Raw genomic sequence first — 25,953 nt, 5'->3', positions numbered from 1 at the left:
CCGCATTCGATATGACAGCAAATTTGGAAACTCAGCAGTGACCACAGGACTGGAAAAGGTCAGTTTTCATTCCAATCCCAAAGAAGGGCAATGCCAAAGAATGTTCAAACTACCATACAATTGTGCATATAATTTCACATGCTAGCAAGGTAATGTTCAAAATCCTCCATGCTACTAGCTTCAGTAATACATGATCCAAGAACTTTCAGATGTACAAGCTGGATTTAGAAAAGGCAGAGGATCCAGAGATCAAATTGCTTGGATCACTGAAAAAGCAAGAGCGTTCCAGGAAAACATCTACTTCTGCTCTATTGACTATGCCAAAGCCTTTGGCTGTGTGGATCACAAAAACTGGAAAATTCTTAAAGAGGTGGGAATACCACACCATCTTACCTGCCTCCTGAGAAACCTGCATGCAGGTCAAAAAGCAACAGTCAGAACCAGACATGGAACCACAGACTGGTTCACAATTGGAAAAGGAGTACATTAAGGCTATATATGGTCACCCTGCTTATTTAACTTATATGCAGAGTATATCATGCAAAATGCCAGGCTGGTAGAATCACAAGGTGAAATCAAGATTGCCAGGAGAAATATCAGTAACCTCAGATATACAGATAACACTCTAATGGCAGAAATAGAAGAAGAACTAAAGAGCCTCTTGATGATGGTGAAAGAGACAGTGAAAAAACTGATTTAAAACTCAACATTCAAAACACTAAGATCAGGGCATCCGGTTCCATCATTTCATGGCAAATAGATAGGGAAAAAATGGAAACAGTGACAGAGTTTATTTTCTTAGGCTCCAAAATTACTGCAGAAGGTGACTGCAGCCATGAAATTAAAAGATGCTTGCTCCTTGAAAGGAAAGTTATGACAAGTCTAGATAGTGTACTAAAAAGCAAAAACATCACTTTGCCAACAAAGGTCCATATAGTCAAAGTTGTGGTTTTTCTAGGGGTCATGTATTGATATAAAGAAGGACCATAAGGAAGGCTGAGCACTGAAGAATTGATGCTTTTGAACTGTGGTGCTGAAGAAGACTCTTGAGAGTTCCTTGGACAGTAAAGAGACCAAACCAGTCAATCCTAAAGGAAATCAACCATGAATATTAATCTGAAGGACTGAGGCTGAAGCTGAAATTCTAATACTTTGGCCACCAGATGCGAAGTGTTGACCCACTGGAAAAGACCCTGATGCTGGGAAAGACTGAAGACAGGAGGAGAAGGGGACAGAGGATGAGATGGTGGATGGCATCACCGACTCTATGGACATGAGTTTGAGCCAACTCTGGGAGATAGTGAAGGACAGGGAAGCCTGGTGTGCTGCAGTCCATGGGGTCACAAAGAATCGGACAGGATTGAGCAACTAAATAACATTTAGAACTTTCATTAAAGTGTTTTCCTTATTTTAAAAGCTGCTACTCTGGGCTTAGAAAACAATGTTATAATGTCTTCCCATCAGTATTATTAAAAATGTTTATCTCTGGAAAAGTTATAAAAATCTTACTACAATGATAATTCAAATATTAAAGCAAATATAAAAATGACATTATATGATAGAATACCAAAGGATTAAAAAGGTTTAAAAATTCTTTGCAAGAGGGTATTTTAATTTCTGATTAAGCAAAATATAGTACAGTAGCCACTAGTCACATATGGCCTATCTAAATTTAAAGTAATTAAAATTACATAAAACCTAAAATTCAGCTTCTCCATTGCACAAGCCATGTTTCAAGTGCTCAACAGACACATACGGCTGCTGGTTACCATACTGGACAGTGCAAATAGAGAACACGACGATCATCACAGAAAGTTTCTACTGAATAATGAGGGTCTTTGTTAGAGAGACCGCTACTGATGAACTGATATGCACAGACCAATTTATTTCTGTTAAGTCATTTTTCCTTTGGAATAGGAGGTTGAATTAAACCTCTCAAATTAAAATGATTTTCCTGGAAAATCCACATTATAATGTAACTAAGTTAAAGTTGTGCCATAAGCACTGTGGTGTAGATTTTCTTTTTCCTCTTGTGACACGGAGAATGGAATTTTTAAAAATTCCATTTCCTCTAGATAAGGAATTATAACATTAGCTAGTTTTCCCTTTCAATTTGCATTTTTCTTTCTTTATAACGATCTGCTCTAACCCTGCCCTGCTTCAAGGTTTACCCAGTGATAGCCTGGCCTGTGTTTTGTGGCAAGGTGTTCCTAGTTGATGGATAGCGCAGTACTTCAGGCCTCCAACTCCACACTAGTGAAGTTCATAAGTAGCATTAAACAAAAACCTCACAGCCTAGCCAGGTTTTCCGACCAGGTGAAGGGTATGTCTAATTTAGTGGAGAAAAATGTTAGTGAGATCATCTCTGTTACTCATGCTTAGCAGTGAACCATGTGTCAGAGCAAAGACAGAAATATAACAGTAACTAAAGTAAATACAAATAATATGAAAAGCTCCCAGATCACAGGGCTAAACCAGCTGCTTTTAAACACAACTCCTGAAAACCTTGAGAGAAGTAATACATCTGTGTTTAAAAGACTGGTTAAACCATGTAGTTGATCCACATGGTAAGAAAGGAGGTCTGTAATTACATGAGCTCCTTTTAAGGAAAATACTTTTAAGTATTTTCATCAAAAAGTAAAGTGTAATGAATAATCACTTAGTATTAAAAATAGTCTGATTTTAAAAGTAGAAAGGTAATATATGAAAAACTTAATAAAGTCCAGGTAAAGAAATAGATAGGACTTGATAGAATAATCCAATTATTTTAGAAATGAACCTTTAGAACAGCACGTTGTTGTGAAACTAAATTTCCATAGAAGATTCCATAGTTCCTAAAAAATTACTTAGCACCTTAAAATTAGCCACAGAATATGCCTTAGCCTGGGGGCAAAAAGGAAGAATAAAAATGCTACGCCAACCTCTCAAACCATTCTGCAAATAGATTTTTGTATTTTGGAAATTACACTTGCTTTCAAGATTCTTTGGGTCATTTAAATACTCAACATCTCTTTGCTCCTTTGCACACTTCCCAAGCAAGTCTAAAACCAAATAAACTGCTACAAATGTTTACCAACAAAATACCAATTTTCCAAGTCATTTTTCTTAATTTTTAAAACTTAAGTCTTATTACAATTAGGTAACTACTCCTGGCAGAAGGCCTCTGAAATATTGTCTCTCAGACACCAATGGGTTTTGAAAAGTTGGAAACTCTCAATTCATTAGGACTTTGAGTAGCTGTTTTGTACCTAAGAATGAGAATTGATGGCGAGGTTGTGACTAAACACATAATTTTACGAAATATGATCAAAACATAATGGTTTTGTTATGATACACATAACAATCAAGGACCTGTTTCTTTTTAGCAAGCTCCTAAAAAGTGCCTCCCATATAATTATTAAATAAAAACACTCACTTATTCAGTACTCAGCTAAGCTTTTAAACTCTGAATAAGAGAAGTACACAGTGAGAGAGGTACTTACATGGTTTCCTTGGATACTGGATGATGCCATTCAGGTCTATGTTTTTATCTGAAAGTGGTGCCCTGTGGAGAAATGAGGCTTGGTGAGTGGCTGTTTATACATAGTAAGTAAATAAGAACTTTGTTTATTTTACAAAGCACTTTTGATTTTGACCTAGATTTATTTTTCTCGTCACACCCAACCTTGTAAACGGCATAATACAGGAGGACAGGTACTTTGCACAATTCTTTTTAACACCACTGAAGGAATCATAATTATTAAAGCAGAAACTCTGAACGCCATGGCTAAGCACATTATTCCTTGGGCTGCTTTATATATCTTGACTACTATATTGACGTCAGATGTATCAATGAACACGGCCTGACTCTTTCTTTTCCTTCAAAAAGAATTGTTCTTGAAGCATCAATAAAGAAGTGAATCTAAAAAATTCACATAAAGGATAAACGTCCTTACTGTAATCAAAGAGTAAGAGAACTCAAGCTTTAGCCCGCTCCTAAACACTTCAGGGTTTCCTTAGCTGCCATTTTAAATATTGTAGTGGGATCCTCGAGTCCCAATCATTTAAGCACTATGAGTATACAATTTTGACATTCAGTCTCTCAGAACTACATGTTTTCTAATTTTGGGAGCATGATTAATCCCTCCTATGTGATGAGTTTTAACCGTCTAATAGTTCTTTGGATCGAAAAGAACAAATGAGCTACAGCAAAGAATGGCAACTAACTTGAACGCTTCACGCAATTTAATAACCCGAAATGAAGTAAGTGTGTGCTAGGTTTCCATTAAAAAGTTTCCAGCCACAATTAATTGAACAAAAACTCGTCTTGTTCCAAGATTATTCTTGGAAATGTAATTTTGAAGTCTATGTGAAATAAGGAAACTTACTTTTTACCATATGAAAGCAATCTCATTTTTTCAGGAATGATTTTTGGATAGACTTCCGATTTGACATTTTCCATTTGAACGAGCAGCGAAGGGGCTTGGAAGCGGGGGAGGGGAGGGCAGCACTTCTGTGTTCTTTTGCCAGCTCTGACAAAGGTCTGGTTGTCAGTGATACCTTTATAGCTAAATTTACTCCAGAGTGACAGGAGCAGGTGCACCTCGGCCTGCCAGACACTTGTGCACAGGGATCACGCATCTTACGGCTTGACGATCAAGGGGGGAAAGCCTGGGTCTTCATAGAAAAGGAGAGGAGACAAACGCAGCCCAAACTGGGGGGTTTCTCTTCAAAGCCAGCTGGTCTGGCTTTATTCTACAGGAATTTTTTTACCTGTCAGAGTTTGGACAACAAAGCCCTCAGCAGGTGCTGACGGGTACAACTTCCTGGAGAAGCAGAAAGGCGCTGGTGAGTTTCAATTGCCAAAATGTATTTTTTTAATCTCTAAAAGTTCATTTTGTTATCTTGGAAGAGGCACTGCTGAGGTACCTACGTTCAGAAAGCTGATGAGACCATTGGAATCAGAGCCAACTAACTCAACAGTGGGTTTTCCTGGCGTAGAAAGTAGGGCTGTTACCATTTGACAGTTTTTTAGAGGAAAGAACAAAGTTTTTTTCTTTAAAGAAAATACTTTATATTTTTAATGTTCTTCTCACTCATTACTCTCTTCAGTATCTGAAAGATGAAGAATTAATTATATATATGATACTAGACTATTCAAATAAATACATAAATATCATTTCGACGCCTTTTAATCTAACTCTGTCATAATCTATTCATTCTAAATAAAATGTTATTTTTCAATAAATCTCCAAACTAAAATGTGAAATGGTACATGCTCTTTTCAAAAGTTTCATGGGCTAGAATATTTTATGCATGCATGTGACAGGAATATGATTAGAGAGAATATGAAATTAATTTTATTTTTAATGAATTTTTAAAACGTATTGCACAGAATATTTAACAAATAGAAGTGGCAACATTTTCTCATTACTAAGAGTTTCTTTAGAGGAAAGTCTTCAGAATAAACAATACCCTACTAAAGCATGTTTTTACGTCACTAATTTCCAAAATTAGCACTTTTATATACTTGGTATTTTTACTTTGTGAATTCAAAAGTTTAGGCAAAAATATTTTTTTCAGAATAGGATCTTAATTAATGCAAAATATGGAAAAATGAGACCACATGTTAGGACATATTTTTAAAAAGTGATTCTATTTCAAGGACTCATTCTTTTAACTATGCTTCACAGCATTTCTCTACAAATTGTTGTATTATAGCAAATTGAAAACATTTATTTAAGCAAGTCAGGAGCTTAAAGCTAGGGACTATACATAGTAAACATATGAAACCACTTTAATAACCAAATTCCATATTTGCAAGCAACATGGACTAATGAACGTTAAAGATGTGCAGCATACATTTATCAAGAATGCTATAAATTATTATGCATAAAATCAATTTTCTGGGCTGTGGGGGGTAGAACTGGTGGTGCTTAAGAGAAATGCTCCTACCAGTATAAATTAATACTGTAAGACAACTGTTTTACTCTGATGATCCCATAAATAATTTTCAATCTATATGCTTAACACATTGTCACGTAGTGGGAAAATAACAAGGTCTGATATTTTTTAATGACCACTATATGTAAAACAATTTTCAGATCAATGATGACACAGGTATGTTACAAATTTATATGTGTCATTCTCTTTCAAATTAATTTAATTGCTATTTAATTATAAAATATGTGTGGTTTAAAAAATTACCAGAAATTATTCACCCTACCAAAAAAAATAATGTTTTTAAAGCATAATCTTATCTATACTTTAATGAAACAATATTTTGAAATCTCAAAACTCAGATCTGATTTTCATTATTAATTATCACATGTAGAATGTACTTCATAAAAGTAAAGTGCATCTTATTTTTTAAAAACTTCATGTATTTCTTGTGATTTCAAACTGCTCTTTTCATGTAATATTTTATCAACTTCATCATATTGATTTTGGCACCTGACTAACCATGGTCACTGAAAATTTTAGATAACTTCATTAGCCTCTTAAAGAGTGAATATGCACTCCATGCATTTGATAACTTTTGTTTTAATCTAGTCTGTTAAATCTTATATTCGAAAGAAAGGGCTCAATTTGAAAGATGACTACTGCAAAACTGAACATATATTTTTAAGTCAACTTCAGAACTGTATTTATTAAACTTTTATATGCAGTACAATTGGCTATAATTATAATAATATTTGTCATTAACACTAAGTATAAGCAACCCAAAAACTTCTTCCAGATTATTTTTTATTTATGACTTTAGTGAATTATTTAAGTGTGACTGAACCTATGAGAAACATTGTTAGGTATAGCCCAAATATTTCTATATAACTAAAATTTATCATTTTAACCCTGCCCTAAATTATTGGCTTAGTCTAAAATTCTATGATGAATTATTTTAATTATGAGAAAAAGTTTTAACTCCTAGTTCAATATGCAACTACATGTTTGTCCTTTCTGATAAACCTTCAACTTTCATGTCAGAAAAATACCTATGCCTCCCCACAATGTATGGGGATGGTTTCTTTTAATCAGTCTTAGTCAGAAACTTGGCTTAAAGTTGCAATGACTCATATATGCCCTAAAACTTTAATTTTAAAATACATGCACTTTAAGCATTATTTGAAATGTATCTTTGTATCTTAAGGACAGTTTTTAGTGGAGAAAAAATAATTATTTTCCCCTTTCAGAAAGACATTTGTAAAACATTTTGTTTACCTTATATGGTCATAGGGAAAGTCTTGGTTCTCCAAGCAAATAACTTCAATAAGTCATATTCCGAATATCAATCTATTTAATTACAGGACAAAGAAGTTTCCAGCTAAAATGGTTTACTTGTAAGTATTTAAAGAAACAAAAATACTTTGGCAGCTTCATATGTATCTCCTCATTGACCAGCCACCTGACTGACAGCTGTCAACTGTCTGTGTGCCAAATGTAACCCAGTAAAGATAAAAATTACATATTACTCATCCCTCTTGATATTACCTGGTGCCAGTAGGTTTTCCAATAGGGATAACTAGACTGTAGATATAAAGAAGTGAAAGAGGAATCATTTTAATTGCTTACCATGGCTCCTTTATCACTAACTTGTTCCCCCTTCTTTTTCTTATTTATTCCACTTCTCTCAATGGCCAAGTAGCACATCCACAGAGTTCATTTCCTTAAGGAAACTTCAGATGTATGTAACAAGTATGTGTCCATGAATAAACTGAGCAGCTAGGTAATAATGGCCACGCATTTCTTTCAATCAATCTTCTTTTCAGCTCACGAAATCTTTGAAAGAGTCTTTGAAGCTTTCAACTACTTATTTTAAAGAAAATGAAACAGAAGCACAAAAATGAAATTTATCCAAGGTCACCAACCTGAGGATGTAGATGTAGATTTGGGTCTGTCTCATAACTTCATATCCAGTGATTTTTGTTTTCTTCTGTTAGACTTAAACACGCGGACTCTCAAACTATAAGTTAAAAAAGTATACATGAAAAATTAATGTGACTTATATTCCTTTGGAGAACCATTTTCAGTTACCAAATTTAATACCTTACTAGAGAGATACAGTTTTATCAGAGGATATTAAAATGTAGTTTAATGAAATAGCATAAACACATTAAAATATCTATGGTATAAATTTTTTTACATTCTCTTTATTATTTAAATTGATTTCTAAACTGTAAATGTTTATGGTGCTTATGAAACAGCAGAAGTAAAATATAATCAATGACAGCATAAATGTTGAGAAGATGAATGTAGAAATGAAAAGTTCAGGTTGGCAATTTCTTATGTATTAGGAGGTAATTAAAAATACCAAATATACCAAAGTATAAGCATATGTATAACAGAATAGTCAAGAGAAGAATATATTAAACGGTTCATATAACTGACTAGATGGTGTGTGTGTATGTGTGTTAATTACTAAACTTCTCTGAACCCTAGAGGCCTCATCAGCAACTGTTTTCTAACAGCTAAGAAATTCTATAACTCAATAATCCTGTATTAACATGAGTGTTTTATATTTATTCATATAATTATATTAATAAAAAGTCATATTGCTATGAGTTTTTATTATGCTGCACAATACACTGATTCAGGGACATGAGGATATAGTCAAATGCTTTCTGATCCTTCAGAATAGAAATTGTTTAGAATATATCTGCCATGTTCTAAATGTCAAAAAAATTATGTTAACCCTGGCTTTGGAGAAATATTTGCCTTTGAGAAGTGTCTGCTTTAAAATCCAAACATGGAAATGAATACTTTTTAAAAGGAGTTGGGGATGGGGGGGGACTTAAAACATTGATATCAGATATGGGAGGAAATTGTGGACAGGGTATTCCTGCAAGGAATTAGTCTAAAATAATCTCCAACAGCTCTACAATACCATTTAGCAACTAAATTATATATCTAAATTTACAAATGAATTTGCTTATTCTATTACATTTAGTCCAAATCAACATTAGTCATTAATCAGCAAACCATTTAACAATAGGCAATAACAGTATGCAAATCAATTGCAAGCAAAATAATCAGTAAATAATATCCATTCCTAAGAACTGGGAAAGACAGGGGTGTCAAAGCAAAATATGCAAAATCACAAGACTTTCAAATGAATTCAATCATTCCCCTGCATCTCAAAGGGCTGTTAGTGAGGGTGAAATTGTCCCTCGTCTGCCTTTGAAGGATCATAAATGTTTTCTCCTTAGAGCTGAAGACTGTTGTCCACCAGAGCAGAAGCAGGCAGCTGAGCTGTCTCTGTTTCACTGCTTAGTAATTTTGCAATTGGAATGGATGAGACTCTTCCCTGGGCTATGTGTAAATCACAGGAAAGGAAGTTTTAGTTTTTAAACAGAAGGGGTTTCCTCTGTTGCACGTCCCAAAAGGATTCTAGGCCATATTGGTGGGTTCCTGTTGGCAACGGCTTGCCCTGCCCTCTCCCTATTGCTGTAAGTAGTCCACAATGTCAGCATTCCAAATAATTAAAACACCAGTATTAACCTATGAAATCAGCAGACAAAACGAAATCATTTTGTAATACACTACTGTTCAGTTGGCTATATTTTTCCCACTTGGGTACTCTGGTAACAAAACAAGCAAAGTCTTACAGGGATGATATTATCGCACATAGCTTTGAATTTTTCAGTGTGTTCATAGGCCTGAGTTGACACAAAGGACTTAATGTTCATTTAACGTTTACAGTTTATTAAATTGGGACACTTTTTTTCCTATTCTTTTTTTTTAATTGAAGTATAGTTGACTTACAATGTTCTGTTAGTAACAAGTGTATAGCAAAGTGATTCAGTTATACATACATATATACACATATATGTATATTCTTTGAAAAAGAATCTGAAAGATTCTTTTCCATTATAGGTTATAACAAGATACTGAATATAGTTCCCTGTGCTATACAACAGGAAGACTTTTTTTTAATGGAAAAAAAAAATGTAAGCCAGCACATGGATATGTCTGTTTGTGTCAGAAAAACACTGGTACAAGAAACAGGCGTGGTAGAGGCCCCCCCTAATCTGAAGTGTTAAAAATATCTGTGTCCAAGAGAGGCTAATGGCAGCAGCTGGGTATGGAGAGAGGTTAAAAGCCTGGGAATGTGGATCCCTGTGTGGCCTCAGAAGCCCATGTTGTAAAGGTTTCTCCTGATGGCTCAGCAGACAGAGGTAATTAGGAGGAAGTGAGGGACATTTGTATTGATTGAAAGCTTCTTTCGGGAAAATTCACATTTCTTACATGATCAAGAACAACACTGGCCCTGGGCGTAGGGAATCTGGGCTTACAGCAGCTGGTGGTCACTGAAGCAGGCATGTGTTTGCCGGCCAGTTGTCACTAAAGGTAGAGGTTCCTGGAGCCAGAACTCATTTTCCTGGTTTTGCTGAGATTCTGGGATCCCAGGAACATATTCCACCCAAGAAAAATAAGCACTTCCCCTTCAATAAGTGAAGATGAAGTGTACAGAAACTTAGGAGAATTAGGTCCACATATGGCTCAACCAGTTTTCTAACTACCATGGGTAGAATACATGTGGCATGTTTTTTTCGTTTGCTTATAATATGAACCAAGACAGGTGATGGAAAAAATCTGTACCATTTTGAATTCTCATTCTTACTATTTTGAAAGGCATTCACTGACTTAGAAAGTTTCATAAAACTTAAGAGAAGTTGGGAGGCCAGGAATGAATAATAGAGGAAAGGAAAGGTTATAGGATTAGGACTTGGCAGATTTTATTCTCACCCCTACATTCAAGCAGTCCCTGCAGAATGAAATGGCAACCCACTCCAATATTCTTGCCGGAAGATTTCATGGACAGAGGAGCCTGGCGGGCTACAGCCCATGGGGTCACAAAGAGGCAGATGTAACTGAGCACACACGCACATTCAAGCAGCAGCTTGCAAACAAATTGTACGTAAGAGACACTGGAGGAATCGGTTAAAATGCTGATTCCTGTGACTGAGGCCCAGCGGGCCTGAGGTGGGGCCCAGATATCTGGGCACTCTGCTAAGCTGTTCTCTGCACTAAACTGTTCAGTCCTTACCACAGCCTTCTCTTCTTAAAGACGGTCAATTCTTCTGCTCTATGGTAACAAGAAAACTAGAACTTAGGGATCTCAAGACCTGAACGATCAAAGTGAACATACGGAAACAGGTACAGATGTTACACACCCATTGTTATTTACTATCTGATATAATGTGCTTAAAAAGTTTAATTATTTTTATGTGCATTGGCAAATGATGAAATTTACCCAATACTAGTGAATAAGCCAAAAGTCATTCTCAAGTTCTACTTAAGTTTCAGGCATTTGATAGTATAGCTTGAAATATGAAAAATGGCTTGAACTGACTCTTCAGGAAAGTCATAAACAACAGCACAGACGGTGGTTATTATAAATATGTAGGCACAGACATTCAAGTTTTGGACTACTCAGTTAATCATCACTGACCTAGGAAGTTTAAGAGGTTACAGCCTAGCTATAATGTAAGGAAACCACAAGCTTTATTCTCCTGTGTGTGAGTCATTTTTGTTGCCATAGGCTACACAAACTAGAACCTCACAGCTACATAAGAATGAGGTGAGGACGTGTGGATGGATGAACACAAATCCTTCACAAATACTAGATAAATAAGATAAGCATGTGATTTATTTGCTGTGAGTTAACATCATTGTAATCAAAGAGCAATTATAGTGATTAATAAAATAATCATAGAAATTCTTCTATGACCATATTGCCTATAGTATACATCACAGGTTGTTTAGGAAATAAGCAGCTTTGTTAGCAGTATTTTATTTTGGAGTGATTCAGATAAATAGAAAATATTATTAATGAAATCCTATGGTTCTGAAACAAAAAATGCAGGTTTCCTAAGCAATGAAAGAAATCTGATTAATAGCCAGCCATGGTAGGGCACTTTAGTGAGTTTGCAACTGAAAATAAAAAACAAACAGCTGAAAATAAAAAGATGGAGCAGAAAAGATGAAGGAAAGACAAAAGGAAAGAGAGAAAGGGAAGGAAATTTTTAAAATGGGAGTATATCTATCGATTGGCTATTTAGTCATTTTTAAAGGAGACAAAAGGAACACAAAAATTGTAGAATGCTTCTTAGTGCCCCACTTTAAGTAGTGTTAAAATCTTTTACTTGGAATATTTTGTTTCTGAATAAAGTGATCTGATCTGATATGGATGCTCCATGTTTACAGGTTTAGTGCTATACAAGGTTGAGAAATATTTAATTTACATGCCCACCTCTGCACATAGGAAGAGGCTTTATCAGGGATTTCGTAGAGGAGAGAAAGGGCAGAATGCATTTTCCCCTCCATCCTTGTACTTCTCCCCAACCCTACCAAATTCTTCCCTCCATCTAGGAAGCAGCACTATTCTTAACATGGGGTTCTTATATCTCCTTCAAGATGCTCCTGGAAGAATGCTCACTAATTACACCTCTGGGAGCTGTTGGAGTGGGAACAAAAGGGAGTGCGCACAGGGTGAGACCAAGGACGACAGAGTAGGCTGTGCCCACGGCACACGCAGCAACCGCGTGCAAAGGGGACGGAAGAGGTGACCAGAACAGCAGGAACCAGAGAGCGCTGCTTTTTTTATTTTAAATTGTAAGCAGACAAATTCCCAAGCATCAGGATATTCTGCTGACAGACAACGTGTTTTTCAATTCCAACCTTTTCAAAAACAGTAAAATTTCTTCCTCAAGTGAGAGCCTGGCTGCCCGCTGACCTGTACCCAGGACACGTCTCTGTCAGCAAACAAATGGGAGATGTACTCAGAGTCTCTTCCCCAAAGCATCTCCAGACCAACACGGCAGTGCATCTGTGGAATCGCAGTCATCATGGATACTCCTTTGGATTTTGAACCCTTTGCAGAAAACTCTGGAAGAGACGTTCATTGAAAGGAGTAGCAACACATTGTTACTGCGTCACCGAGGGCGTGGGGTTGGAGTGCCTGGCTCCTCTGGTAGAACAGAGGCCAGGAGAATCCCGGAGGCTTCTAAGGAAAGGAAAGGACCTCGTGGGTCACATCAGGGAGAGGTTGTGAGGAGATAGGGGCGCTCAATAAAGAGCTATTATTGATTTTAAGCAGTGCTGCTGGGTGAGCGGAGCATGTCAGGGGCAAAGGAGGACAGGCTGAAGGTGAGTAGAGGGAATCAGGGAGACAGAGACAAGTCTCAGACGCCTCACCAATTGCCTACACTGCGCAGAGAGTATTGATCTGAAAGGACTGAAAAATTCAGCTTGAACAGGAAGCATATCTATAATAAATATAGTAGTATTATGCTATACTTAATAGCATAATATTCTATATATTTATGCTAAGTTTCCTTAAATTGCAGAGAAAGATCATGTCATCAATAAGCAATTTAGAAGATGTCTGATTATTCTGATGTAGCCTTCGTGGTGGTGGTGGTGGTGGTTTAGTTGCTAAGTCGTGTCCGACTCTTGCGACCTCACAGACTGTAGCCACCAGGCTCCTCTGCCCATGGGATTCTCCAGGCAAGAATACTGGAGTGGATTGCCATTTCCTTCTCCAGGAGATCTTCCTGACCTAGGAATCGAACCCAGGTCTCCAGCATTGCAGGCAGATTCTTTACCAACTAAGCTACGAGGGAAGCCTGATGTAGCTTTACTCTGGGCAAATGGAAATATAACTATCTCCATAAATCTGCTAAAGTCAAGTATGAATACAAAATAAAAGTCTCCGAGAAGAATATTACATGGAACACTGATAAGGATAATATAAATTGGTCATCCCAAAACATGAGACTTCTTGCTATAATGTATATTGGTTTGATCAACATATGGTCACAAATATGTTTTATGCATGTGTGCTGAGTCACTTCAGTTGTGTCGAACTCTTTCTAACCCCATGCACTGCAGCCTGCCAGTCTCCTCTGTCCATGGGATTCTCCAGACAAGAATAGTGGAGGGGGTTGCCATTCCCTCCTCCATGGGATCTTTCCCACCCAGCAACTGAACCCCACATTTCTTATGTCTCCTGCATTGGAAGCAGATTCTTTATCACTAGCGCCACCTGGGAAGCCCAAATAGGCTCTATATTTATTTCTAATATGAAATAAAACTGCTTTGAAACATGGAAGCTGATAGAAAAGAAGTGGTCTTCTAAAATTTTAAGATAACGGACACTGAGATGTTTTTCAGGAATATGGATAGCCCTTGAAAGTGAACAGTATAATGACAGCTAACATTTATTGAGCATTTTCTATATGCCAAGCACTAAGTGGCTACGGAAATACAATTTCATGTACTATTGTCAGCAAAATTCCCTCTTCTCATCCAGGAAGTTCCCGTCACTTTCCCCATTTTACAACAAGGACATTTAGAAAATTAAGGTCAGATGGTTAGTCAGTGTCTGAGGCTGGATTCTAACCCAGGGTCTCTGATTTACCCTTTCCTGTCTGTTGTACATTCTCCGAAAAGGTATTTCCCATAATGTTCATACAATGATGCACAACTTTTCATTAGTGAAGCTGACTTTTTAAAAAATGATCAGACCTTTCATGAGTGTTACTCACCAAAATGCCTCCTTAAAGGCTATACCACATTTATACAAGGGACACCCTTGAAATTTCCCTTTTGTATCTGCAATTAGCATCAATTTAGGACACCAATACCATATATCAAATAACCTGCTGCTTTATAATCACATCATAGTTTCTATCAAGCACCTTGTTCATTACATTTGGTTTGGATTTAGTTTCAGCAACAAATTCATCCTTAATGATAATGATTTGCTAACAATCAGACTGTTAAGACTGCAGAGCAAATTCCTAAGGATATTTCTGTTGAGCCTTCATCACTGAAATAAGCAAATAACCTCCTAAGGCATCTATCTTGAAGAGGATGACACAGGGTTAGATACATATTTGTAAAATATTTTCTGGTTGGGAAAAAGTGTCAATTATATCATGCCCCGCTCTCATCATCCCTATAAGTGAGCAAAGGTTTATGAGTATAATGAAGCAGTAAGCACTGCAGCTAAGGACATCTGTTGGAAACAAATCAACACAGTTCCACGTCCTTTGTCTGGCACTTGTCTGTGACTTGAGGCAGGTAACGTTACCTCTCTAAGCTTTAGTTTTAAACATGTATAAAATGGGAGAATAGTAGTACCTTCTAAGAGACTGTTATCTGGATAAAAAGAAAAAGTTTATTAAGGAGTTAATTCAGTATTGATCCATCACTGATAAGTAGTGAATGGTCATTATGCACTGTGAACTTACTTATTTCAACCCACATTCTAAGTGAAAGTCTCTCAGTCGTGTCCAACTCTTCGAGATCCTATGGACTACACAGTCCATGGAATTCTCCAGGCCAGAATACTGGAGTGGGTAGCCTTTCCCTTCTCCAGGGGATCTTCCCAACCCAGAGATGCAACCAGGGTCTCCTGCATTGTGGGTGGATTCTTTACCAACTGAGCTATCAGGGAAGCCCCACCCACATTCTAAAAAGATAGTAATATTTTTGTACATATACTACAAATACATTTATATTACAAATCTGAATATTATTGATATAGAAATATTTAGCTACAAATTCATTTTTAAATTTTTCAATAAGATATTAGACCTCTTTCGTTTTGATCTTTGACTCAACAAACTAGTTGTTATTTAGTAACTAAGTCATGTCCAACTCTTTCTGCAACTCTGTAGCCTGTCAGGCTCCTATGTGCACGGGATTTCCCAGGCAAGAATACTGGAGTGGGTTGCCATTTCCTCCTTCAGGGGATCTTCCAGACCCAGGGACTGAACGCATGTTTCTTGCACTGGCAGGCAGATTCTTTACCATTGAGCCACCAAGGAATTAGTGAGCCTCAATGAACTAGTATCCACTGGTAAAAACAAACTGGTTTTAATCACTAACTTATATTTCAAAGTTTTATTGCATTTTACTTTCAGTTCTCATCACATGCCAAAATAGAGAGACTGCATCCCAAACAACGCAAATTAATTCTCTCTCTAGTAAACTGAAATATAGATATAATTATGTATCTTTTTGTTTTTAAATCTAGTGAGTATTGCAAACATATATATTTATGCATGATCTTGCCTTCTGGAAAAAAAACTACAATTTTATATTGTTTGGTTTGGTTTGAAAATTTAACATAAATGAAATATTTTAGAAATAATTTTTTAAGTTTTCAGCTAAGTAAAAAGCCATCATTTGGAAAATTATCTAGAGAAAGAAAACAAGGTAATGTGGTAGCTTTATTCTCTCCTTTCAAGAATCTTTCCTCTTAACTTGGTGTTCTTGATGAGGACAGCTAACATGAACACCAGATATAAACTGTTTATTAATGATCTTTAGTCTGTTTTTTTCCTGTAGTCCATATTTACACCTATCATGACATCAATAGGAATCAGACACATCCCAAGTGGGACTTTATTAAGCAAACAAAAATGCAAAATGCTATGGTTCATGTTTTTCAAGAAGTGGCAAACAGTCTCCTAGATATAGCTGTAAAGTTGATCATAAGCCCAACAGGGAACAACTTCGAGTAGTTCTTCTACTTGAACAGAAGGCACCATTAGACATTCCACAGGCTCCTCCTTTCCGGCAGGCCTCCACCCAGCCCTGCTGCCATAGATGGCCATCAGACATTTGGAATGACCTCAGGAGATAATCTGAGCAGGCTCTGCCCTGAAGAATTCAAGCTAGTGGGAGACCAAAGATATCAATGTTTTCTTGGCTGACAATAGCATAAAAAGGTCAACCAGGGTGAACAGAGGATGGACTTGGAGTTTCCAGTGCCTTTTCAACAACCAAGCAGCTAACAAGCATAAGGAAGCATCTCTCAGGATGCCTGTGAAAGGGAAATAAAGCCACCTATAGCATCAGGAACTTTTAGGATTAAAGAGATCTCTATCTCTTGAAGGCAAAATTCACAAACAGAGCTCATCCAGAACTAATCCCCAGCCTTCTGACAAGCGACTTCTCCAACTTTTTCTAGCGCGACTACCTGGTATGTGTGAAAATGAAACTCAATGGTAGAGAAGTAGAAATTCTTTGCTGGAGAATAAGAATGGCTAACTTTTACTGTAGTTGACCACTTTCCCAGCTCTATGCTTCATACTGAACTTCTTGCTGAATGCTCATAACAAAGTTTTGAGGGTAGCACTTTCTCTTTTATATTTTATCCATGAGGAAACTGAGGCAAAGGGTAGTTCAATAAGTTGTGCATAACTATACAGTTCCCATAGGATAGAGCCAACTCTCTTTTGGTCACATATATTTTCCCTAGCCAGGCTAGCCTTTTCACTAGTCAGCCATGGACAGGTTGAAGTTTCTAGCACACTGCAAGCACTTAAAGAATTTACAAGATTTTCTCTTAGGCTATCAGATTTCAGGAGACTAGGAAGAACGCTTTCTACCATGAACCACATGCAAATCGTAAATTAATAAAAGAAGTAAGACAACAATTCAAATACACATCAGCTCAGGAGAAATTCAAGCTTTAAAAAACATTTTGTTATTTTTTAAAAATTAGCTATCACTCACAAGCACTCAACTGAAATCTTAGGGGTCCTTCAGTTTAGCTGCTCAGTCGTGTCTGATTCTTTGAGACCCCATGAACCACAGCACGCCAGGCCTCCCTGTCTATCACCAACTCCTGGAGTTTACCCAAACTCAGGTCCATTGAGCCGGTGATGCCATCTAACCCTCTCATCCTCTGTCGTCCCCTTCTCCTCCTGCCTTCAATCTTTACCAATATCAGGGTCTTTTCAAATGAGTCAGCTTAACTTAAAAGCTAATTACCATAAATGACCAAAATTAATACCAACATTTCACCCTGAAATAACAGTAAGAAACACAGGGGATAATCATGGCAAAACCAACCAACCAAAGCATTGAAGTTAGAAAGTTTGTGCTTTGCCTCTAAATCTGTATGATGCTTTGTCTTCCATCTCTCAAATACTATAATTTGTAATTAAGTTTTATTCATGTTACATACACTTCAATTCAAATGCCATGCTATTGATACGAGTCTAAGACATAATCAATGTATTTGATAATACCCTCATCGAATTTGAGAAAGATTATTCTTTGCTAACAATTCTCACTTTATGTCATACCTTCTTCCCTGACCTTAAGAGTACTTTTAGCTATTACTTTAAGAAGATAATTCCATTTCCTCAGAATTTTTAAGTACAACTAAGCACAATGTTATACCAATTAGTCTCTTTCAAAAAGCATCATATGTAATCCATGACACTGCCAATAATACATTTTTAGTTTGAGAGATAGTGTTATTCCCTACTTATTCTCACACACTTAATCTTTTATTAAATGGAATTTCTTCTTGGAACAATACTTAGAAATATTTTTCTCTTGTAAAAGGGTATTCGTGTCTAAAATCTTCAATCAGGTCACCTTTCTGTAGAGTTAATTTGCCTCACCAACTCCAGGCAATGGGCCTGGTCTGGCAGAAAGTGTACTATACCTTGTCAGGTGACCTTATCTTCTTTCCAAATTGATGTCATGATTTGGGGGGACACATCTAACTTCCCTTCTCTGTAAAAAACTACTGTGTTAAGTGTTTCCTAAGACCTCTTTCAGCAGGAAGATACTGAAACTCTGACTTTACAACTTTTCACACTAGTCAAGAAACACAAATGCCAAAAGTGTCCTAAAATCTGACTTGTGTCATAAAGCAGCTCCCTTCTTTTACCAATATTCACTTAAAACTCTACAGCAGCACATTCCAACAGAACTTTAGGTACTGATGGAAATGGTCAACCTCTGGCAGTCAAGTAGGGTAGCCACTAGTGAGCACCCAAAATGTGACCAGTGTATCTGAAGAGCTGATTTTAAATTGTATTTAAGTTTAATTAACTGAAAGAACCCCATGCGCCAGGGGCTGCCATACTGGTAGCCGCTTATAGCTTCAAGGGCGTGACAAGATAAACATTCTACACCTTTGATTGATACAGCCAGGCACTCCACCATGACTTTGGAGCACGTTATCTTCCCAGAGCTCCACGGACAGATCAAAACACAGCACAGGCATTTCCATTTCGTGATGATAATTAGCCAAGCGATCCCCGCACGGTTCTCACGTGCAAACCAGTAAAGAGAGAAGAAAGGGGGAAGAACATTTGGGGGGTTTTGTGTGTGCGTTTTCTCCCTCGTATCCCATTTCTCCTTGTAGCTAGCTGGTGGCCTTTCTCTAGCCAAGATGCGAACGCATCCACTGAGGCAGCTTCTCTGCTAAAGCCAATGGTTGGTTGTTCATCCTTTAAAACGGTCCTTTGGACCCCCGAGAACGTGAGCTTAAAAAAAAAAAAAAAAAATCCAGCTCCGGACCCCGTCCTTTTCCTGCCTACAAGCCAGGTGAGAAAGCAGGCGGGGCTGGCGCGGGAACCGGGCGGCGGCCCGACCGGCGCGCACCACGCGGTCGCTCTCCCGGGCTCGCCCAGGGTTGGAGCGCTCCGGCCGCCGGCGCCGCCGACCGCGTGCCAGCGCTTTGTGCACGTGCGTGGGTTGGGTCGCCCAGTGCCGGGCTCGGAGCACGCCCCGAAAAGTCTGCGGGGCTGTCCCTCGCCCACCCAGGGTAAATATCCTTCAGGTCCCCATCCCAGACCAGCAGGGCAACTCTGCTGACGCCGCCACGCTTCACCCGCGATTGCAAAACCCACCCCACCAGCGTCTGCGTCCTCCTCCATTCCCGGAGCCCGAACCGCGGCCTCCTCGCCCAGCCACCGGCCCTCTGCCTGTCCCCCTCCCCAACTCCTCCCCCCAACCAGCCCCGACGGGCCCGCTGTTAGACGCCACCCGATGCACGCCCCGCCGAGCTCCCCCTTCGCGCGCCCAGGCCCAGCAGGCCCCCAGAAGGGCCCGAGCCCGCCTCCTCCTCGCCCGGGGCGCTCGCACGTGGCGCACTCACCCCCTGCGAGCTGCCTCCGAGCTCTAGAAACGCTCCCGGGGAGGGAGCCCCCCCCTCCCCGCCCCCTCGGCTCCGTCCGCGCGGGGAGCGGGGGGGTGGATCGTGGGTAGGGGGGAAGTGGAGACTGCCACAGCAAGGAGTGTGTAGGTAGTGAGCGCGGGGTTGGAGGGGAAGACCGGCAATAATTGGCTGGCTTTGCGGCTGCGGCGCCTCTGCTGAACGCCTATCCAGCGAGGATTCACTTTCCACACAAATCAACCTGAGGGACTGCTGCTGCCTGCAATCAATAACTCAGCGGAGGGAGCTGCTGAAACCAGAGGCGTCCCCGGTCTGGGTCTTTAAAAGGGGCTCTTGGGTACCGGATATCAGTCCCCTTCATGCCATTCCCCAGACAAAGAAGTGGGCACCAAAAACGCAGGGCGGTATTTTTCACCCCCATCCCTACCCCCGGTAAAGATCTTTTTAAAATTAAAGGGCACACGGGTATCTAGAAGAAAAAAAAAAAAAAAAGTTAAAAGGGGAAGTGTGAAAATCCATTCTTTGAATTGAAGGTTTCTGTGATATTTCAAGAAATGGAATAGAATCAATGTTCCGAAGAACATTTAACAATTTTGTAAGTAAAAGGTAAAGTCTATTAAATTTAGCCATGCATATGGATACTTTTTTAATGAACTACACATTCGCAAGCAAATTTGTGATCAAGCCTTATTTGGGCATACTGAGCCAGGAAAAGGAAGAAATGTATCATAATTGTAGTGGCATTTTTAAAAGCCTTAACATATCTTTCAGACATTATTTCATGGAGATTGCATTTCTGTAAGGTGAAAAGGCCCTGGGAGATGTGTATTATGATTCCTACTTAATAGACTGTAAAAACCAAGCAGAGCTGAAGAAAGGGAATTCGCCAGGTCACCGGGTACTGACTACCAAGTTGAGACTAACTCACTATGGACTTGAGTCTAAAAGACTAAACTGAGCTAACACCTCTGAAATAAAAGTGGTCAAAATTCTTCATTTCTCCTTGACTGTGAAGCAACTTAAAAATAAAAATCAATCTTAAGGATGTCAACCCAAATCTAGAGGCTTTATAAATCTTAATGACTCTAGACTACAAAATATCTTCTTGCTAATACAAATGGGAAAATGGTCATTGACCTTCATTGTGCCACAGTTGGGAAGACCAGACCCATTCTGAGGCCAAGGGAAAGGTCATTTGTGTGCTCAAAGTCATTGAAAGCTGGCTTCACAGACCAGAATACATGAGCCCTTGTCTGAGCTCAGTACAGGTAAACACTGGAAGGATTGAGTACTATTGGTAATAGAATTCACTGTGTACTAAATTCACATCATTAATCCCAAAGTATTAAAATTGGCCTATAAGGATATAAAATAAGCCCTTTTAGCAACTTTAGTTGCAACTTCAGTATCCCAACCTGACAAATTTTGTTAGCTTGGAATATGATGGATTTGACTTTTTTCCTTGTAATTCTTCATTAAATATTAAAATAAAGATAAATATTGGATTTTTAAATATGAGATAAAGGATATGATTAAACCTTGGCTTGGAATAACAAATCCTTTTTATATTGCAGATTTTCTCAATCACAAGCAGTCCATATGGTGTCTATACCATGCAATGAACTAAAGCCGTACCTAAAGAATTTTTAAAATTTATCTATTTGGAACTATTTATGTTAAAGGTTATAAGTACTGTCACAATTAACGGTCATTTTAATTATTTTATATTCAATACACATTCATTTGGTTTAAAATTAGAATTAACATTAATGTTTCTTCAGATTAGAAGTTTCAAATAAATTAATTTGAATGTATTTTAATATCAACATTTTTAACATTTTTTAGAAATTATTTACCTTGTACTTTTGCATTTTTAAGGTGCCAAAGAAGAGCTGCAAACTGTGAAGTAACTTCTATGAAGAGATGAAGTGAAGAATGGAAGGCAAATGACTGTATGTGTATGTGGTAAGTGCTTAACATTTGTTATTATCATCCATCACAAAGTTAATTCATAAAGGTGAAACCACCAAACTCTTGGTCATTAGGTACTTATATTGTAAACATGTATAAAAGTGATGCGTGTTATATAACCATTATGTGATCTATTATATAGCAATACCATAGCATTTTGTTTAAAGCTCTCATGTCACCTTTCAGGGCATACCTTTACAAGTCTGTTTTACAATGAATCCATTTCAGGGGAAGTTATGTATGTCATATCTACTGTAACTATAAAAAAGATATAACATTTTTTATGTGCTTAGAATTTCTATCCTACTACTTTTTATATCTGAACTTCTGTGTTAATCATGTTTGTGTTGAAAGTATTCTGGCTGAAGAACAGATACTACACAGTTGAATAATATTGAGGGGTAGATTAATCTATAGACTCTCTTCATTTTAGGGTGGGTTGCTGTGGCAACCACCCAGCTTACTTTAGGATAATTTTTTAAAGCTCACTTCAAGAGCTACACCCAGCGTAGGCCAAGCTTAAAAGCAGGCAGACCCCAGAGTACAGGTAGACTGCTGATTTAATGTAGGAAATTAATAAGGAATGGAGGGTGGAGTAAGATGATATGCAACCCTGACCAGAAATTAGAAATGAGCTTTCCCTAGAATTAAATCCTGAGGGTCATGCTTTCTGTACCTTCTGTGGCACTTTATTTAAATATATTGCTAAACAGTTATTCTTTGGGGAAAAAAAACTTAATATATATTTACATTTTTAATACAGCACTTAATGATACTTATTTTAAAAGAAATATTTGGTCACCGGGGAGAGGGAGTGAGCTGGTTTAAATAGTACCTCAATCCCAAACATCATTTTCTCTTATAGGAAGTCTCATCACCTTTTATGTAATAGGATAGGCCACTAGCTTTCAGTTCGCTTAAAGAATATAAGAATTTTCTACTTTCCAATCACAGAATTGGAATAGATTGGAGAAGTCATTTAATGTGTAAGCAAACTGAAGCCCAGAAAGGACACACTCATTAGTTAGGCGCAAACCTTGAACCAGAGAATCCAGGCCTGTTAACACGTAGAACAGACTCTTCCCTGCACCAGAAAATATTTTGATCCTAGCAAAGTACCATTTGGTGGCGAGAATGAGGATGATTTTGGTAAAAAAATTCAGAAGCATTTGAAGATGAACACAAAGCACGCCTTGGATTAACCACTCTGTGGATTACCAGTAAATAATTTTAAATCTCAGATGGCTTTCTTCCATTGTGTATTTCTGCACAACCTCTTCTGTTCCACTTCAACTGTAAAGGCTCATGGGAAGGAAACTCATGCTAATATTAACTGGGGTCACACATAATTAAGAAGCTAAATCTGCTGAGGGGAATATTCTATATTTTAAAAGGCCAATTGTGGTCTTATTTTCCAGATCTTATTTTCAAATAAGATCAATCCAGATCTTATTTTCAAATTATCCGCAATGTGGGGTTATACCTACTTTTGAATGCTTATATTATTGTTGATAGTTTGGGGTTTGTTACAATGTTATTAAATAATTCTTTAAAACATTAAAAGGTAAAAATAGTTTCTTTTTTAAGGAAAATAAACTAAAACTAAAGTGTACTGTGGTAAAAGTCATCTATTGCCTATGTCTATTTGCTCCTATAAAATAAGCTGGTACACTTCATTACATTAATTTCAGACATCATGCAATACACAAATGTTCCTACAAATAATTTGTTTTGTCAGGACATTTGTGAATCTGGAAAAATTAATTTCCTTTTACCACTATATATACATACCTTAATACTCAAAAATGTCAATGCACCTTTATATTTTTGGATTTTTTTAGAAGTTGTACCTTATATTAAAACCTGGTATAGATTATATCTGCCATATTATCAAAATAAATTCATGGTAGTAACAAACTCACCAGATGAAAAACAAACAGGCCAACAAATATATTGTAGGTATTAATCTGCAAGAAATAATAGTATTTCAGGTGGGTTTTGCTTTGTGACAGTTTGCCATGCTCTCCTGTAATAATAGCAAAAGATTCATCTTATCTGGGTTGATAGTCATAACGGTGATGAGCTAGTTGTACTTGCCTGTAAAATCAACCTTCCCCTTTCAAGTGAAGCCCTGGGGCAGACACCTAAATGTTGAACCCACTGTTGTGAGAAAAGCTACTCAGATCAAATAGCCCTACAATGAAGCAGGAGGCTTTCTGATTCACACTGCCCTCACGTATTAAAATAGACTAGAGGCTCAGTGCAGAACTTAAGGGGAAATGCATCTAGTCATTGGGTTAAACACACAGTGCTGAAAGGAATTTTTTTTTAAGTGAAGAAATATCTTTAATTAGCTAGATATTTCAGTATACTGTTATTGTGTACTCTTGTACATCCACATTTTAATTTCCCCAATGTATTTTCCATTCTTTTCACGATATTAAAATTTTTTAATTTGGTTTAAACATTTTATATAGTCCATAGTTCTACTGGCGTGTAATCTGATCTTTTCATGGTTTGTGGACTAGTTGGCATATTTTATCTTTGGCTTAATTGGGCGTGGTGTAATTAGCTAGGGAGAGGAGGTGCTCAATTCTAGTAACCTTTCCTAAATCTTGAATATTAACCCTTTTTTTTTTTTTTTTTTTGATAAGGAAAAGTGTTTGCTGTGCTTAAACCTTAGCACAAGTATCTTCCTTATCAGTCTCTATTGCTGCTTCCTGTGCAGCTGAAACTCTTCAGGATAAGTGAAGTCATCAGCTATCCGATAGGGAAGCCTAATGCATTTGGGAAGTTGGTTAGTTTACATGTTAATGCCTTGGAGAAAATCCCGTCTAAGGTGTGGAAGAGAGATTGTGGGAGGTGGGGGGCGGGGGGAACCTCCCGGGATGCTGTCGCCTCGGTAAATATTTCCAACCTGATTAGAAAGTTCATGGCCCCGAGATGAAGTCAAGATTTCAAATGCCGGTCATGCGTTTATCATTTTGTACATTACTACCAGTTGAGAAGCGTTTCGGCCCCCTTTCTAGCCACTCCAACCTCTCGGGGCCGAAACCCCGCGTATTCAGGGCGTGGAGGAAAACCGCGCGCTGGAATCGAGTGGTGCAGGCATCCTGGACCGGAGCTTTTTACGCGTGAGTCACGGAGGAGCGCTCAGACCAGTGGAAGAATGAAGTGGTTAACGCGTCTCCAAACGGGGAGGGGGGCGGGGGAAGTCACAAGAGCAACTATTAGGGTCGCGCTCCTATTGGTCAGAGGAAAGATCCCGACTTTAGAAGGACTTTCCCGCTGGCTGGCTCGCCGCGTCCCCCGGGGAAGCGAGCGGCGCGCCGCAGCCGGAGACTCGGCTCTCTGAGCGTCCTCGGCGGCGTCGGGAAAGAGCGAGAGCCGGGAGCCACCGCTCGCGGTGTCGTCTTCAGCTGGAGCAATAAAGGATTGTCATTAGGTTTGCGTATGGCATGTGCCATTACCCCACCGTAAAACTAAAATTAGCAAAATGTCAGGAATGGAAAGATTGATTCACCCAAGATGCAATTATCATTTAAAAGTGCTTGATTGAGGTACTGATGTTCAGTGATTTATTCTGCATACCATATACATAATTAAAGTAGTGTAGTGGAGTAATTTATCAATCTAGTTGAGACTGGAGGGGTGAGGAGGGAACTGCTGGATGTTTGTTTTATTAAAAAAAAAAAAAATTGCTCCGAGGTCTGGTCCCGCCCCCCTTTTGCAAGAGTGAAACTGATGATTTCTCCAGCTCGCGAGGCGAGAGAGAGGGAGTCAACGGTTTGGGATTGTGAGGGAGGGAGAGGGGGAAAAAAGGCAGCGCGCGCAAAGGCAAGGGCAAAATAAAATAAAGGAAGAGAAGGCAAGAGGCGCTTCATGTGATGGGCCTCTTAGAACCCCAAGCCGTGCGCTCCTTTTTCTCCACCACCCCCGCCTCCCCTCCCAATATCCTTCCACTCCCTCCGCCCCTCGCCTTTTTGACGCGATGTTTCAAAGGCTGTGAGCGGACTCTCCTTTTCCCATTCGTCTTCTGTCACTTCCTTCCTGGACGCAGTTTTCTGGAC

General features: G+C 38.4%; 1 protein-coding gene and 1 long non-coding RNA gene across 32 annotated transcripts in view; one reads left to right on the top strand and one right to left on the bottom strand.

Annotated features, from left to right (window-relative positions):
* LOC105607442 (uncharacterized) overlaps nucleotides 1-12,329 on the bottom strand; it is a 161,777-nt gene extending 149,448 nt beyond the window's left edge. The window contains exons 1-2 of the long non-coding RNA XR_009600737.1: nucleotides 7,845-12,329; nucleotides 3,483-3,544 (exon numbers count right to left, since the gene is read on the bottom strand). This is a non-coding gene — a long non-coding RNA (uncharacterized LOC105607442). The remainder of the gene's footprint in view (nucleotides 1-3,482; nucleotides 3,545-7,844) is intronic.
* MEF2C (myocyte enhancer factor 2C) overlaps nucleotides 4,691-25,953 on the top strand; it is a 178,324-nt gene continuing 157,061 nt past the window's right edge. For 23 of the 31 annotated variants that reach the window (XM_060415301.1, XM_060415296.1, XM_060415289.1 and 20 more), the window contains exons 1-2: nucleotides 4,691-4,827; nucleotides 21,791-21,877. The gene's annotated coding sequence lies outside the window, so the exon portion shown is untranslated. Of the gene's footprint in view, nucleotides 4,828-21,790; nucleotides 25,018-25,185; nucleotides 25,444-25,953 lie in introns of those variants that run through there. The other 8 variants (XM_060415279.1, XM_060415286.1, XM_060415273.1 and 5 more) reach the window with 2 other exon arrangements.

The sequence above is a fragment of the Ovis aries genome, chromosome 5, assembly GCF_016772045.2.
Source record: "Ovis aries strain OAR_USU_Benz2616 breed Rambouillet chromosome 5, ARS-UI_Ramb_v3.0, whole genome shotgun sequence".
Taxonomy (NCBI): Eukaryota; Metazoa; Chordata; class Mammalia; order Artiodactyla; family Bovidae; genus Ovis; species Ovis aries.
The sequence above is the reverse complement of the archived record's forward strand: the minus strand, read 5'-3'. Positions and strand labels throughout refer to the sequence as shown.